This window comes from Sitophilus oryzae, unplaced genomic scaffold (assembly GCF_002938485.1).
Source record: "Sitophilus oryzae breed Bouriz unplaced genomic scaffold, Soryzae_2.0 scaffold_377_pilon_pilon, whole genome shotgun sequence".
NCBI classification, from domain to species: Eukaryota; Metazoa; Arthropoda; class Insecta; order Coleoptera; family Curculionidae; genus Sitophilus; species Sitophilus oryzae.
In genome coordinates this window covers 36,848-53,942 of record NW_022146948.1, presented here as the reverse complement: position 1 = coordinate 53,942, position 17,095 = coordinate 36,848, and the positions used below count along the sequence as shown (strand labels likewise).

General features: G+C 31.4%; 1 pseudogene; it reads right to left on the bottom strand.

The window, feature by feature from the left end:
• Window positions 1–1,140: 1,140 nt before the first annotated feature.
• LOC115885224 lies at window positions 1,141–15,491 on the bottom strand (annotated as a pseudogene).
• Between the last annotated feature and the right edge of the window lie 1,604 nt (window positions 15,492–17,095).

Sequence of the window (17,095 nt, the reverse complement as noted above, 5' to 3'; positions counted from 1 at the left end):
CCGAACTGTATTCCGGAAACTTTAGAAGCAGATCCTGCAGATAAAAATAAGTAAAAAAGTTCGTATAAATGTATGTTCTAAAATGCTTAGTTAAGGAGATACAGGGTGTAGAAATTTCATTTTTATTGCAATTTTTTTCAAATAATTTCTGATGTAACGTCAATATTTGGATGAAAATTGGTGTATTGGAATTTTTTGAAAACTACTAAAAACAATATTCATTTCCGTGATTTTTTACGTAAAAAATGTCTCTTATTAAAAATTGCTCAAATGCTGCTCTTATCAAAAAGTTCTCAAGATATTTAGAATGGAAATAGTCAATACATGTCATTATTGACAAAAAATAAAATATATATTTTTTTTTTTTTTTTTTTTTTTTTTTTTAGTTATTTTTTAAATTAACTATAAATTTTCTCGAAAAAATGATAAAACAGTTTATGTTACTTTTGGCATAAAAACATTTTATAATTGTCAAATAATAAAGGACAACATTGCTGAACACGACACAATGTGACCAACATAGAGATAATAGAATTCGGTTTAAATTAATTTTTGCAGCTTTAATCTAAATAAAATATCTGTTACAATCATTTGCTCTATAAAGTAAATTAAAAAGCTGCTCGGTATCTTAAATTATACTACAAATTTAAACATTTTTGCCAAAATTTCATTTAGTCAGGTTTTTAGACTTTAGTGTCAATGTCGATATGATTGATGACGTGCTTCAGAAAATGTTTTGAGATTACAATACTCCAATTTTTCGTTATTTTATACAAGGTTGTCAGAATTGTATTCGAGAAACTTCGGCAGCATATCCTACCGGTAAAAAAGTTTGTATAAATTTATGTCTTAAAATGCTTCGTTTCTGAGATACAGGGTGTAGAAGTTTCATTTTTATTTAGAAGTTATTTTTTATTTTTATTTTTTCCAAATTATTTCTGAACCAATTAGGATTATTAGGATGAAAATTGGTGTCTGGGTGTTTCGATGTCAATATGAAACTTTTTTTCGTACATCCTGCACCTATTCTATCGCCCGTTTTTGATGACGTCAGGCGTATTCCGAGAGGCCTTCTCTGTTCACGAGAGTAACGATTAAACACAAAATTAAAAAAAAAAATCTATTTCAACTAAGTATACCTATAAATTAAATATAACCTGCAATTGCCACAGAGCCTTCCAGAGCATAGATGGTGGGTTGATTTGGTCCCATTTTATAACCTACAGTGGTCAGAAGTCCGTGAGTTGACTGTACCATCTTTAACCAAAAAAAACAAATATATATCATTATCAATTCAAAAAATTGTATTGTTTGTTCAGCGATCTTTCAACGTCACATCATATATTGTCAAACTTTCTCAATCATTTGACAACCAGAAAAAAGAGATCGGTGACGGCATTTCGTAAATTACTGGACATTGTTTTTAGCTTTTAATAAAAAGATGAGTCTGTTACGCTTTACTGTTCGGGTCGCTCTCAGGGGTCGGGTAAAGCGGGTGTGTAGCCGAAGGAAATATATATTATATTTCAGAAATCTGGCTAAGGTTTAGCCCGATCCTGTCGTGTTAAGCCACACCCAAAATTCCAAACACACGCTTTGATTAAAGCTTCATTCAGAACCTCCCAATTAGTGGAATAAATTAATGGTTTCTTAATTACACTTTATACTTTTTAGTTTACGATCATTCACAATGACTAATAAACACAATTAAAATTAATAAAATATCCTAGCAACAGCTTGCGGTAGTCTGTTATCCATATAGAATCTATATGAATATATATATATATATATATATATATATATATATATATATATATATATATATATATATATATATATATATATATATATATATATATATATATCCATAGAGAAATTAAATTATAAAACAATAAACTTTTGATTTCTAACCAAAATTTTTCTTAAAAGGTGATAATCAAAGGCCAAAATAACATTCTTCGCAAATTTTGAAGTATAATTAGTGGAAAAGTCAAAAGTTTGTTAACTTTTTCCACTAATTGAAAATTACTACTACTAATTATTACGTTCTGAATGCTTACATTAAAATTAGGAAAACAAATTTCTACGGCTAATTGAAACTACTAATTTATTCGACTGATTTCGAGGTTCTGAATGAAGCTTAAGGCTTGATTAAGGTTTGCAAAGCTTCAGCATTTGCCATAAAATAGTAAGCAATTTGTTACAAAACCATATAAATTATATATCACTCTAATCACAAAGCTTCAATCTATTTCCGTATTGTAACGGATTTTTTAATTATGTCTTTATTTTCGAGAACATTTAGTCCAAACATAAGTGAATATTTGTTGATATTTTACCATCAAAATCTCAAAAATAAAGAAGTTGTCTAAAAAAATGTGCTACAATACGGACATAGTATAATCCTTTTTATCTCTTTAATTTCCTTCTTCACTTGTGTAAAAATACCTAGCCAGTTTTTACATAAAATGTTAAATGCCGAACGCTTATTTTGCTACTTTTTCGGACTAGTGAAATGGACTCTTAAGAAAGGAGCATATCAAAAATCTTAGATCGACCGCGACGGGCTGCATTTAAGGCTAGATAAAATTATATTTAGTCCATAATGTGATTTTCTCTGCTCTCATTGGTCGAGACTAAATGCTGGTGTTTTGCCAAACATGACTAAAATGTGGTACATTTTGGCCACGTTAGCATGAGGCATTCCAAACGCATGTACATGTTGCTAAACTTTACTAAAACGTGGTGTATTATGCCTGAGATCGAAAATGGCATTAACCTTTCAATAGCCCTGAGAAAATAAAAAAATTGACGGATTGATATGACAAATTCCCGAAAACACGCCGCCGTTAAGTACGCTTTTCTCAAATAGTTTTCATTAGACAGACGTTGTTTTTGTGTGTTTGAATAAACTTTAGCATTTTTAATTGATATCTACTATGACATCTGAAGGTTTGACGTATATTTTACCGGATCAATTTCGATTCAGTGTAAAATTATATTAAAAAATTAGGTAAAATAGTTTTGGTTTAAGGTAGCATTTTCATTTATGCTGAACTAAAAACAGCAGAAGATTGGTGACGCATGGATTTCCTGTGAATTTTCGCGACTAAATTCAGTTGCTTGGATTGTACGGCGAACTTTTACTTTGTTCTTTCCGTATTGGACAGGCTGTATGGAGGTGGCTTTGGGACAAAAATCACGCAGTTTCTAAGAAAGATCGACCATTATTATACAGGGTGGCGCACCTCATTTGATGTAGAAACAAAATTTTTTATGGGTATATGTAGAGAAACAATGTGCATAATTTAAAATTATTTTGAAATGTACAGGGAGTGTTAGAACTAAAATCCATACTATTCATTTTACAGATACAGATCCATACTATTCCATTTTATTTCATTTTTGGATTCTGCTTAATAATACAGATTTATTATAAGGGTTTAATATAGCGAGATGCTTTGTTTTTGAGATATTTAAAGACATTTAAATATGCATGATTATTAAAAAGTTTGTCAATTGCTCTGTACATTACTTTCAGAGTTTATTCTTGCGAAGGATTTTGAAGCCAGAGAAATGAACTTAACTATTGCTTTCTTAAATGTATACAGGGGTATCAAAAATTACTGGTCTATTTTTGAAATATTTATTTTACATAAAACTTCAAGTTATTTCTATGTATGATGCAATTTTTGTTACCCCTGTATACATTTAAGGAAGCAATCAAATTTTTTAGTAAGGCTTTATTTCTCTGGCTTGAAAGTCAGCACAAGAATTAATTCTGAAAAGTAATGTACAAGGTGTTGCCAAACTTTTTATCATAGCATGCATATTTAAATATCTTTAAATATCTCAAAAAACCAAAGCATTTAAAACATATTAAACCCTTACAATAAATGCCTTATTTTATGTTCAAAAATCCAAAAATGAAATAAAATACCTGGTGTGTGGGTTCCATAAGAAAAATATAACTCTTGCTATGGATCTTAATTGACACACCTTTGACACGACGTGAATTTCTTTGATTAACACAACCAAAAATGGTACAGGGTGGACCATTTGGTTGTTTCTATAGGTATCTAGAAACCGTGAGAAATATTCAAATTTTAATACTGCAGTCTCGAGTTCTTTTTGAAAAATAGCAAATGGCGCAAACGGATCGGCTATTTTGGATCGGTTTCTGAAGCCACAGGGGGATTTTCAAATTTTGTACTTTTGAAGACGTTCGATATTTGTTTATTTCAGTAACCAATGGAAAAATGAATTATACATTCTAAAGGCACTTTTCTCTGTAGAAATGCAGTGGCGTAGCTGTGACTTTTCGAAAAATATTTTTGTGATATTAACTATACCCTATGTTTTTTTAAATATAAACCCCTGTATATTTTTAAATTTTCTTATTCAGCTTGGTATTGGCTTTGAAAATATATAACACTCTATATTTATTTTCACTATTAACCTCAACATTTCAAATTTTCTTAAAATATCCAATTTAGTAGATAGTGCAGGCCACGCCAAAAATGCAACGGTTGTCATGGTGATCGGGACATACCCTTTGATGGATGCGTGACATTTCATTTCAACAGATTGAAGTGTGTGTATTAAATAATAAAATGAGTAAATTTGAAAATTTGAGAAATATAATATGTTAGAATGTTATATTGAGTCTAACAAACATGCTAAATGGCAGCTGATTTATATTTTGAGCGGTATCCAGAGCGCGAGCCAGTAGCTCCTCTCTATTAAAAGATCAGCCTGGTGGAAGTGAGATTTATGATGTCACTGCTAGTTAGATATAACGGATTAATAAATAAGCAAATTAATGGAAAACATAATATTCCTCAGATTTCTTTTTGGTTTTGTATTTTAAAAAATGATATAGTTTAAAATGAAACATACATAATATACAGTTAATAACTACAACATATATACCTATTTATAGTAATAAATACTTTTATAAATAAACTATGAACCATACAAATGCAGCAAATGTTTTACAAACAATGTACAAATAATGTATAGGTAACATAGATAATGTAGTAAAATGTAAATATATTTTTAAATTTTGGGGTTTGAAAATTGATCTAATTCTCTAACAAAAACATTTAATATCTACTAATAGTGATGTATTATTATTTGCATTCACAAAATTTATATGCTATTTTGCAAGTATCAATGTTCGAAAATTATATTTAAGCAAATAATACAATATTATCTAAAAAAGGCGTCAGCGATGCATGAACTGAAGATCGCTGGCATTTTATATAGCTAATTATTTCTACTTTTGATTTCTCTGGGGATTTTAGGTCTGGAAAAACGCTGATTGTTATTTCATTTTTCATTTATTTATTTAACAGCCATTAACTATATTTCATTATGTTGTGTTTCATATGTTATAATGATATATCCAAAAATTACATATACAATATAATTCACACCTCATAATGTTTACTGTACTAATAAACTAATATAAACTTACTCAAAGATGACCACATATTTTTTAAAATTATTATTCTTAACACTAAAATTATCTACATGACTAAGAGTACGCAGTAAACATTATGTGTGTGGTGTGAATATTTTATATGCAATTTTTGGATTATATTCGACACTATTTTTTTCATATGACACAACACTGATGGAGGCAAGGCTATGGTCAAAGTTAGTCGGAACTGTTTTTTTAAAACCAAATAAAAATAATGAAAATCAATCAGCGTTTTTCCCGAACCTAAATTCCAAAGAGAAAATCAAAATTTGTGTTACGAATCAAGGTTCATAAATATCAAATTTTCCAAGATTGTAAAATTCTAGTTAATTATTCTTTTATGTGTACAGTTATTTAGGGAATGTCATCGATGTTCATTTCCAAGCCAACTAGACGCTGATTTTTTTCGATCATACGGTATAATTCTACGTAAAATGTAAATAACATTAGACCACTTTAAAAAACAAAGAAATAAGGAATTTTAATACTGCAGTCTCGAGTTCTTTTTTTGAAAATTACAATGGCGCAAACGGATCGTGGCTATTTTGATCGGTTTCGAAGCTACAGGGGATTTTCAAATTTTGTACTTTTTTGAAGACGTTCGATAGTTTGTTTATTTCAGTAACCACGGAAAATGACTATACATTCTAAAGGCACTTTTCTGTGTAGAATGCAGTGGCGTAGTCAGACTTTTTCGAAAAAAATATTTTTTGTGATATTAACTATACTTATGTTTTTTTTTTACAAAACCCTGTATATTTTTAAATTTTCTTATTCAGCTTGGCATGGGCTTCTTGAAAATATATAACACTCCTATATTTATTTTCACTATTAACCCTCAACATTTCAAATTTTTCAAGCTAAAATATCCACTTAGTGATAGTAGGCCACCGCGTAACAAAGTAAACGGTTGTCATGGTGATCGGGACATACCTTGATGGATGCGTGATATTTCACTTCAACAGATTGAAGTGTGTATATTAAAATTTCTTTGATTTATAACCGTAATTCCACTTTTCTTGCCTTCCTGACACCTTTAGGCTGCCTAGTATAATAACCATCCTTTCCACCAGGGAACACAACAAAGATGAGGCATAGCACCAATAACACACTCCACTTAAGCTTTATTGATGAATTGTTAGAGTCTCTAAAAACACACACAAAAATCACGATAAGTAAAAATGTGTTGGCACTTTTAGGTTAAATCAATTTGCACAACGTGTACCTTTTAAAATTTCTATTTTTTTTATGCGAAACCGAGAGGACCATACATCTGGTAGTAGTTTATGTCACTCAACACCAAAATACTAGTTTTTGCACTACAATAATAAATAATACCAAAAATCAAAGAGTTAAACCAAAAAATAATAAAAATGAGTAAATTTGAAAATTTTGAGAAATATAATATGTTAGAATGTTATATTGAGTCTAACAAACATAAGCAAATGGCAGCTGATTTATATTTGAGCGGTATCCAGAGCGCGAGCAACCAAACCCAGCCATTTTTAAAAGGTTAGGAGATAGTTTTAATCAATTTTGGATCTTTTTCAAAACCGCGTCTGAAAAATTATCAGAAAAAAGATGAATGAAATAAAATATTAATGTCCTCGGAGCCGTAACACTAGATCCAACAACATCAAGTAGAGCTATTGAAATGCTGTTAACGGCGGCGTGCGGAGACAGTACCAACTCTGTCTAGATAATAATGGGCAGCAGTTTGAACATTTAATGTAGTCTTCGTGTTTTTATTTTTTATATTAACTGAGAAGCCTGTTGAAGTAACTCTTTGAGTTTATATTAAAATATGTTCTTTTTGTTTCTGTCATACTTATTTTTATTTGCTTCGTATTGTTCGATTTTATTTAATTGCTAATTCATGTACTCGGCTCTGAGGACACTAACCTAACATATTGATTTTCTTCATCTTCATTCTGATAATTTTTCGGACGCGGTTTTTGAAAAGTTCCAAAATTGATTAAACTATCTTCTAACCTTTTAAGAATGGCTGGGTTTATTGCTCGCGCTCTGGATACCGAAATCAGCTGCCATTTGCTTATGATTGTTAAACTCAATATAACATTCTAACATATCATATTTCAACATTTTCAAATTTACTCATTTTTTATTATTTAAAATACAATAATAATTCAATCTGCTATGGAAATGAAATGTCACGCATCCATCAAAGGTATGTCCCGATCACCATGACAACCGTTTACTTTGTTGTTACTTGGCGCGGCCTACTATCTACGAAGTGGATATTTTAAGAAAAATTTGAAATGTTGAGGTTAATAGTGAAAATAAATATAGAGTGTTATATATTTTCGAGAAGCCCATACCAAGCTGAATAAGAAAAATTTAAAAAATATACAGGGGGTTCTATTTAAAAAAACATAAGTATAGTTAATAGTTAATATCTCAAAAAATATTTTTTCGAAAAGTCTGACTACGCCACTGCATTCTACACAGAAAAGTGCCTTTAGAATGTATAATTCATTTTTCCGTGGTTACTAAAATAAACAAACTATCGAGCATCTTCAAAAAGTACAAAATTTGAGAATTCCCTGTAGCTTCGAAACCGATCAAGATAGCCACGATCCGTTTGTTTGCGCCATTGTAATTTTTTTCAAAAAAGAACCCGAGACTGCAGTATCAAAATTTGAATATTTCTCACGGTTTCCTAGATAGCCTATAGAAACAACCAAAATGGGCCACCCTGTACATTTCAAAATAATTTTAAATTGTGTACATTGACCACATATACCTGTCTGTGTTACAGAGACGCCACGATACACGAGTTATTTGGGTTAAAAGACCTAAATACAAAATATTTTCATGGTGTTTGTCTGTCCGTGTGTAACACGATAACCTCAAAACCGCTAAACCGATTTTAAGCAAATTTGGCACAAAATACTGTGGCACCCGAGAATCTGGCCATTAGCTTTGGTGGGATGGGGGTTGTTAAGGAGGTATAAAAGGATTAAAAAATTTTAAAAAATCGTAACTCCAAAATTAAGCAATAGCTAGTGAAACGCGGATTCAATTTAAGATTAGGAATATTTGCAACAAAATTTGCAATAACATCAAAATCAGCCAAAGTCGCAGTTTTTGAGATAAAAAAAATAGGAAAATTCCTTTACTTTGAAACTAAAAGAACTGCCTACCAACTTTTTATTAACATATTTTAGTATGGACTATACGTGCCTCCCGGCACCAATTTTTGGGACTAAAACGATATTTATTAATTTATTTAAGAGTTTCGTCCTCTGAATTCATGTTTAATATACAGTTTTGTGTTGTTTGTATTTTTCAAGTATCTTTTTTTACCCAAAAAATGACTTACTTTTAGCACGTCTTAATAAAAATACGTGTTAAATATCCAATCTACCGATTTTTACCGAATGTTGACCAAGATATCAACGAAAAATAAAATTTTGGTGGTGGCAACACTGTATTTAACAAATAACGATGACGTAACGTTGAACGATCGCTGAACAAACAGTGTGGCTTTACATACACTTGTTCCTGTATTGTATAAAATAAAACACCCTGTACCATAAGTGCTCTTTGCCTGGCCCATATTAAAACATAACTGGCCCACTAGAGCTGCTTGTTGGTCACCTAGTATCTTAAAAAAAACAGGCCAGTAAGCGAGGATAAAAATAGGGTATTACCTCCGAATTCTTGACACCCGCACCGATTGACGTGAAATTTTAACAGTGAATAGAGATATATGTAAGAAACAAAAGTTACATTGTAGCGATGTGTGCTTTCACCCCGGGGGCGAGTGCCACCCCTTCTCTTGGGTGAAAAATAAATCACCCATTTTAATTACAAAAATCAATAAAGGGATGTTATATACAGGATGGCGCACCTCATCCGCCTCGGTTGATTATACGAAAACGGAAAGATGTAGAAACAAAATATTTTATGGGTATATGTGGGAAGACAATGTGCACAGTTTAAAATTATTTTGAAATATACAGGGTGTTTCAGAACTAAGATCCATATCAAAGTTATATTTTTTCTTATGGAACACCCGGTATTTTATTTCATTTTTGGATTCTTGGGCCCAAAAAAAGGCATTTATTATAAGGGTTAAATATGTTTAAAATCTTTAGTTTTTGAGATATTTAAAGATATTTAAATTTGCATGCTACAATAGAATAGACTATTAACACCCTGTACATTACTTTTCAGAATTAATTCTTATGCTGAGTTTAAAGGCAGAGAAACTTTTACTCAAAAATGGTATTGGTTCCTTAAATTTATACAGGCTGTCAAAGTTGCTGATCTATTTTAAGGATATATTTTATATAAAAACTTCGTTATTTCAAATGCAACACCCTGTATTTTTTTAAATAAATTGAAGGAGATTCAAATACTCTTTAAAACTATATTAGGGTTTCCTATACCTATCTAGCTGAGATTTTGATAAAAAGCGATTTTTAAATAAAATTGCAATCAAGATGGCTGGTGTCGCCATGGCAATTTTCTAGTGACAGTTAGTAATATTCAAAGTAGTTATTTTCAAAGTCGACATTAGTTTATGGACATTATTATTTATAATTTATAACAGTTTACTTAAATTTACCTACAATTGTTTAATAAGTAAGTATTCATTATTTTATCGAAGAATTTATTTTTAATATTATTTTATAAAAGAAAAATAAAGCAGTATCTGCTGGCGGAACGAATAGATATGTTACTAGTGATATCATTTTGTGAGAAAAATTGCTTCTTGGCCTCAAGGGCTTATGCTCAAAGATATCCAAATAGTAATCTTCCTGATAAGCGTTTCTTTGAAAAACTTCTTGTCCTATTTCGCAGAGCTGGTAGTGTAGTTTATAAAAACCCTATTAGGCAGAAACCTGTCGTTGGAAGTCAATAAAATGAATTTGCCGTAATTGGCTATTTTATAAAAAATCCATATATCTACAAGTCATCGTAAAATAATTCAAAGAACTACTTCTTCGTTTTTCTTGATAGAATAATATACACATATTTAATAAATATTACTTATTAAACTATTGTAAGTAAATTAAATAAAAGTAATAAACTAATTACGATTTTGAAAATAGCTACTAACTGTCGAAACTTGCCATGACCACACTAGCCATCTTGCCTATAATTTTATTGAAAAATCGCTTTTTATTCAAAATCTGAGCCAGGTAGGTATAGGAAACCCTAATATATTTGAAAGAGCATTTAAATCTGCTTCGACTTAGTTAATAAAATACATAGTGTTGCATTTGAAATAACCAAGTTTTTATGTAAAATAAATATTTAAAATAGACCAGCAATTTTTGGTACCCCTGTATACATTTAAGGAAGATATAACATTTTTCTGTAAAGTTTATTTCTCTACCTTTAAACTCAGCACAAGAACTAATTCTGAAAAGTAATGTACAGGGTGTTAATAATCTATTCTAATGTAGCATGCAAATTTAAATATCTTTAAATATCCCAAAAACCAAAGATTTTAAACATATTTAACCCTTATAATAAATACCTTTTTTTGGGCCCAAAAATCCAAAAATGAAATAAAATACCGGGTGTACCATAAGAAAAAATATAACTTTGATATGGATCTTAGTTCTGAAACACCCTGTATATTTCAAAATAATTTTAAATTGTGCACATTACCTCCCTACATTTTCCCCCTAAAATATTTTGTTTCTACATCTTTCCGTTTTCGTATAATCAACCGAGGCGAATGAGGTGCGCCACCCTGTATATGTCGCATCCATTTAGTGTAATTGTCCGTTTCATGAAATGGATATCCACTTCGTAAACTGGTTATGTTAGGTTCGCGAACTGGTTAGTTTCAGTTCGTGAAGTGGATATCCATTTCATCAACTCAAAAACAAAAACAAAACTCAACAAAAAAGCGATCGTTTAGCTATTCCAAAAGCTTAATTTTTACTTTATATGAGTTTTGCGATAAAAAGCAAGGTTTTCGAGTTATTTATAAAAATTGACAAAAAAATAGGCAGTTTTTTTTAGATGAAAAATCAATATTTTCAATCCTAATTAACTGGGAAAATATTAATTTTCTGAAAAAATGTTATAGAACATTTTTTGCTCAGAATTCATCCCTTTATTGATTTTTGTAATTAAAATGTGTGATTTATTTTCCACCTCCGAGAAGGGGTGGTACTCACCCCAGGGCCGTATCTAGACCAAAATTCTCGGGGGGTTTGGTTTGGGGGGTTACAAACCGTTAGAAAAAGCATAATAAAAAAATCGCTTTGGGCTACACTCAAATCTTAATTGAAAATAAAATTTTAAAAAAGTAACAGGCAAAAATTATTAATTTTAAAGGATAAACTGGTCTTTTCCCTGGAAAAACGATTGACTCGATATCGATATTTATTTCTCTATGTACGCTTAATAGAGCAAGTCCTGTCAATCGCTCTTGACCTGTAGAGTTACGTAGGAAGTTCTTCAATCGTCTTATGCCGCAACCGCAATTTAGCGAACTCCGAGCGCTTGTGATCGGACTTCGCCTTTCCATCCACACATGCGGGCTCTGATAGCAACAACATAGAGACGAGCGCTCGTTCTCGTCGGCGAACTCCGACTTCCTCATCCACACACATAGGAAATCGGCGAAACCCCGATCGGAGATCGCCGAATACCGCATGTGCGGTTGCGGCATTAGGGTTGAAAAAGACCTTTCTGGTGTAGCTGTTGACACTGGTAGAGTTGCTAAGATCATTAATAAAATGTATAAATTTGGAAATATACACTGGTTACACCCGATTATCGTTTCGATGGCGTTTTTAGGTCGGTCGACTGCAGGTAGCTGCTTCCATTTTTGCCGCTGACAAGTCTAGTTCTGCCGCTAAAGTTTCATAGTCCAAGAATTCTTTTGTCTAATAGCAGAACAATAACAAACGTTAATCACGTTAATGACCAGCAAAACACACAATATTCAAAATCTTGTCCTTGTCAAACTTTTGCTGTTTTAAACACTTGAATGTTGGAAAGTCGAAAATCGAAATGACATTTGCTTTCAAAGTGGAAAAGTGAGGTTAGGTGTATAATGTATATTCATCAATGACTAAAGAATACAAGGACAAATAGCACCTGAGACCAAACTGTGACCATTCTTCCAAACAGTGCCGTGGGACATATTTTACTTAACATTGCCGCTTGAAGGGATATTTATATATTTGATATTATATGTTTTCACTACGCCTATGGTGTATCGGTTAGTATCATACTAATTAATTACGAAAAAAACGTATTAAAATGTTGACAAAAGGTACATAACTAGTATCGACGTATAGTACATATCAAGTACATATAATATCAGAAAAATAATTATCTAATTCAATAAAAAAAACGCTAAAAAGGTGTAGGGGACTATTTATTTCCCTATAAAACGTAACTTCTGGCTCTTTCTTATCATTGAGCCTTTTACACTTGAAAGCTGAACAAATTACCATTGTAATAAAATTTATACAAAGTTCACTACACACAACCAACTATTAAAAATCGCTAAAATTGTCGCTGATGACCAGCTGATGATGTCGTTATGTCTAAAAAGTTGGCGTCTAAGGTCACAAATCTCTGCTGCAGCCCGTATATGGACGTTACATGTCCTGGTATTCTTTAGTCATTGATATTCATCCATCTTCTTATTCTTCTTTTTTGTTTTGTTCTTACTTACTTACTCAATGATCATTACTTTTTAAAAATTTTCGGCCATAATTTCGGGGGGGGTTTGAACCCCCAAAACACCCCCCCAGATACGGCCCTGCTCACCCCCAGGGTGGAAACACACATCGCTACTATGTAACTTTTGTTTCTTGCATATATTTCTATGCACTGTTAAAATTCCACGTCAATCGGTGCAGGTGTTCAGAATTCAGACCCTAAAACCCTCGCTTACTGGCCTAACATTATCTTAGAATATTTATAACAGAAAAAATTAATGTGTTTACCCCTGATATAGGAACTCTAGCTAAAGGGAGTCCTTCTGATTATATAGTCAATATTTCTGCTGAACTACGTATTTCTGGGAGAATACTTTCGGGAATGCCAAAGACTTTGCACAATTGCGGATCCCACTTCAGCGTTTCTATGTTCATTAGCATAGTTCTCGAGGCATTTGTACAATCTGTTATGTGAAGTCCACCTTTCACACCACCAGTTAAATTCTAGAAAATACAATATCAGAGAGATCAATAAAAGTTGGCCTGTACAAGGTGCCCAATTTTAGTGTGTTTTATGGGGTTTCTCGTTTATGAGTAGATATACAAAGATGCGATTTTCACATCACTGTATTACTTTTTAAAAGGTAACTTCTTTAATTTAAATGGAACACCCCGTATATTTTACGAGAATCAAGTGCACAATTTAATTGTATTATACCATTTCTTACCCATCTCTTCAAGTTTCCATAGAAAATAGCACCTGTACATGTTGTATATTTGTTGCTTTAAAAAAAATCTAAAATGTCAATATTTCATGGGTATATTTTTAATTGACGTCTAAATTATAAGAAAATGCATTTTCTACGAAAACTTGAAGAGATGCGTAAAAAAGGGTATGATACAATTTGATAGACGATTACATTGTGTATCTGATTCTCGATTCTGGTAAAATATACAGGGTGTTTATTTATTTTTTAGAATTTTCGTTTATTAGAATTCCTGATTATTTGTAGAATTTCCGTTTATTTTTTGAATTTCTGTTTATTTTTTAGAACTTTCTGTTTATTTTTTAGAAGTTCTGTTTATTTTTTTAGAATTTCTGTATATTTTTTATATATTTTTGTTTTAAAGTTGTCCCGATTATGTGCAAAGCAACAATAATCAGGTTGAAATAAAAATATTTGCTTGAGCTCTTGATTTTACTTGATACTAAACGCAGTTTTACATAAAAAATAAAAACAAAAATAAATATCAAAACTTGATATAATCGGATATATATCTGATTTATTTCAAAACCTGAAATAAAAAATGCAGGTCCGTATTTAAAAAAATTAACTTGGTCACTGTATCTCACAAATTATCAGCTAATTTGAAAATCTAAATATACTATCAGATAGCCCTATTAATGTGGCAATGAGAATGTGCAATTAATTTTTTGATTTTCTAAAAAGTAATGACAAGAAAAAATAAAATTGATTTTCCAAAAAATCCGCTTTTTCCAAAAATCTCAGCAATCCTTAAAATTTTTAAAACATTTTTGATGGCATCTTGGTGAATATCTCAAGGCTCAACTTTGCCCCAATTTAATCTTCTAATCTATTACGGTTTCCGAGATACCAATGCTTGTACCTCGAATTTGTAGCACCCTGTATAGGTATTTATTATTCGATTAGCCAAATAAAAACTTAAAAATTATACCCATATGATCCAAGTATCAATATTTCCAAACAGACACCTCCCTTCATCTACCATCAAAGCAGTTTTCACTGCCGGCACATTGTCCATCATCCATTTGATTTTCAAAGCACTGAAATAAGTACTGACAGGCAAACCGGGTAGCTCTCTGTAAGAAATACTGCGATTTCTTCCCCTGTCCTCCAGTATTTCGTCCACTGTGCTTGAAGTCCCTATATCCATCCACACCAAAGCATTGCACAGATGTTTTCCCTGTATATTTATCCCACAACACTGTTGTTTCTCTCTGATTTGTTATGCCGACGGCCACAATCTCTTCGTAATCTATACTGAGTTTCTTCAGGTTATCGCAGGCGACCTGGATAGTCTCTCTATGACTGGGAGTCCATTATAATTTGAGGGTCTTGCTCAACCATCCTTCGCGTGTGGGCAAATGTGGGGGATATCTTTTGATGGTACGTCAATACTTCGGCGGTTTTTGAAGCGAAACCTAAAGAAAAATTATTACTGAGACTTATGATTTAAAAAACAAATTAAATAAAACATACCAGAAAACGAGTACTCTTGAAGTCCCTTCGTCTATAGAACCCACCAAAGGGCCGTATTTTTCTCTAGTAGTGCTCATTGTAAAATAGGAGAGTTGAATTCACACAGAAAAAGATCAAATTCCAGTAAAATTGTATTTAAATTTTAAAGCAATTTTAATAAAAATCACATTTGTTGACGTAACCTTGATATTTAGAAGATTTAAATTTTAAATATAAATATCCCATAAATTACAGATTTCTTTTTTGATAATATGTCAAGCTTCTGAGAGAGATAGATGGCGCAGGGAACTAAACAGATTCCTTTTAATAAAATATAAGTAAGTATAAAATAAAATTATAGAGGGCGCTCCATTATTACCGATTTCTTTTTACAAATATGTTAGATTTACTACCGTTTCCGATAGATGACGCCAAGAGGAAAAGAAGATTTCTTTTAAAAAATCTAAATAATGATTTCTGAAAAAAATAACAGGAAGCGCGACTGACTATTACAGAATTCTTTCAGCCGTTATTTGAAAGTTTAGTTAAGTTTACAAAGTTCCTCATAGATGTTACAACTATGAACAATTCATTACACAATTCATTTTTTTCTCCACAGAAAGATTTTTATGAGGGTTTTAAAGAATTTTACTAAAAATTAAAAGTTTTCATGTACATATATAATTTAAACAAGTTTTCTTTAAGAAAGAAGGTTTTTATTATGATTATTTATGAAAGAATTACACTTGCGGAGCAACAAAGTTTATTGCTACCACCAGACGCCATAAATCCATAAAACACACCCTTGGCTCTCCAAGAAGGGGCATTTTTCATCCAGTTATCGGGTTGATATTTTTCGACCTAGTAAAAGAGATAAAAGTGACTTTCCCGTTATATTTTGTAGCTTTTATCTTATTTAATGATGATGCATGAGAGTGTATTGAAGGAAATAAGTAAGAAAAATTATGTTTTATAATATATATATATATATATATATATATATATATATATATATATATATATATATATATATATATATATATATATATATATATATATATATATATATATATATATATATATATATATATATATATATATTATTAAATTCAATTTCAAACAATTAACAATTAACAGGAAATGTAGAAACGTTATAGTGGGTGTTTCAAATTCAACTTTCACCACTGTAGGAAACGGTAATAAATACAGTGTGGCTTAGATTGGGACAGAGGTATGTCAGGTATGTGTCATTCATGTGTCATTGAGCCGTTATTGATTATCTGGTGAATAATTAAACTTATCTTTGTCATTTCCGGAAATATGGCGGAAAAACTTAAATGTCTGGTCTGTTGTTTTTATTTTTAGGAGTTTATTCTGACAGTTGAACACAGTCGAACTTTGCCTCGATTTGAAGCACCCTGTATCTCATACCATTTCCGAGATCCCATTGTTGAATGTTTTGACTACGCCTATGGTGTTATGCGGTGGTATGATACTAACTAATTACGAAGCAAACATATACAAATGTTAATAAACGGTACCAAACTAGTATTGACGTAGAGCACATATCAAGTACATACAGGATCAGTGGCGGATACAGAGGGGGGGGGGGGCATGGGGCCCGGCCCCCCCCTAAAGTCTGTAAATTGGGTTAAATATTAGGCTTTTGGGTTAAAAATGGCGCCCTAAAAGGCATATTTTACATTATTTTTTATTTGGGCCCC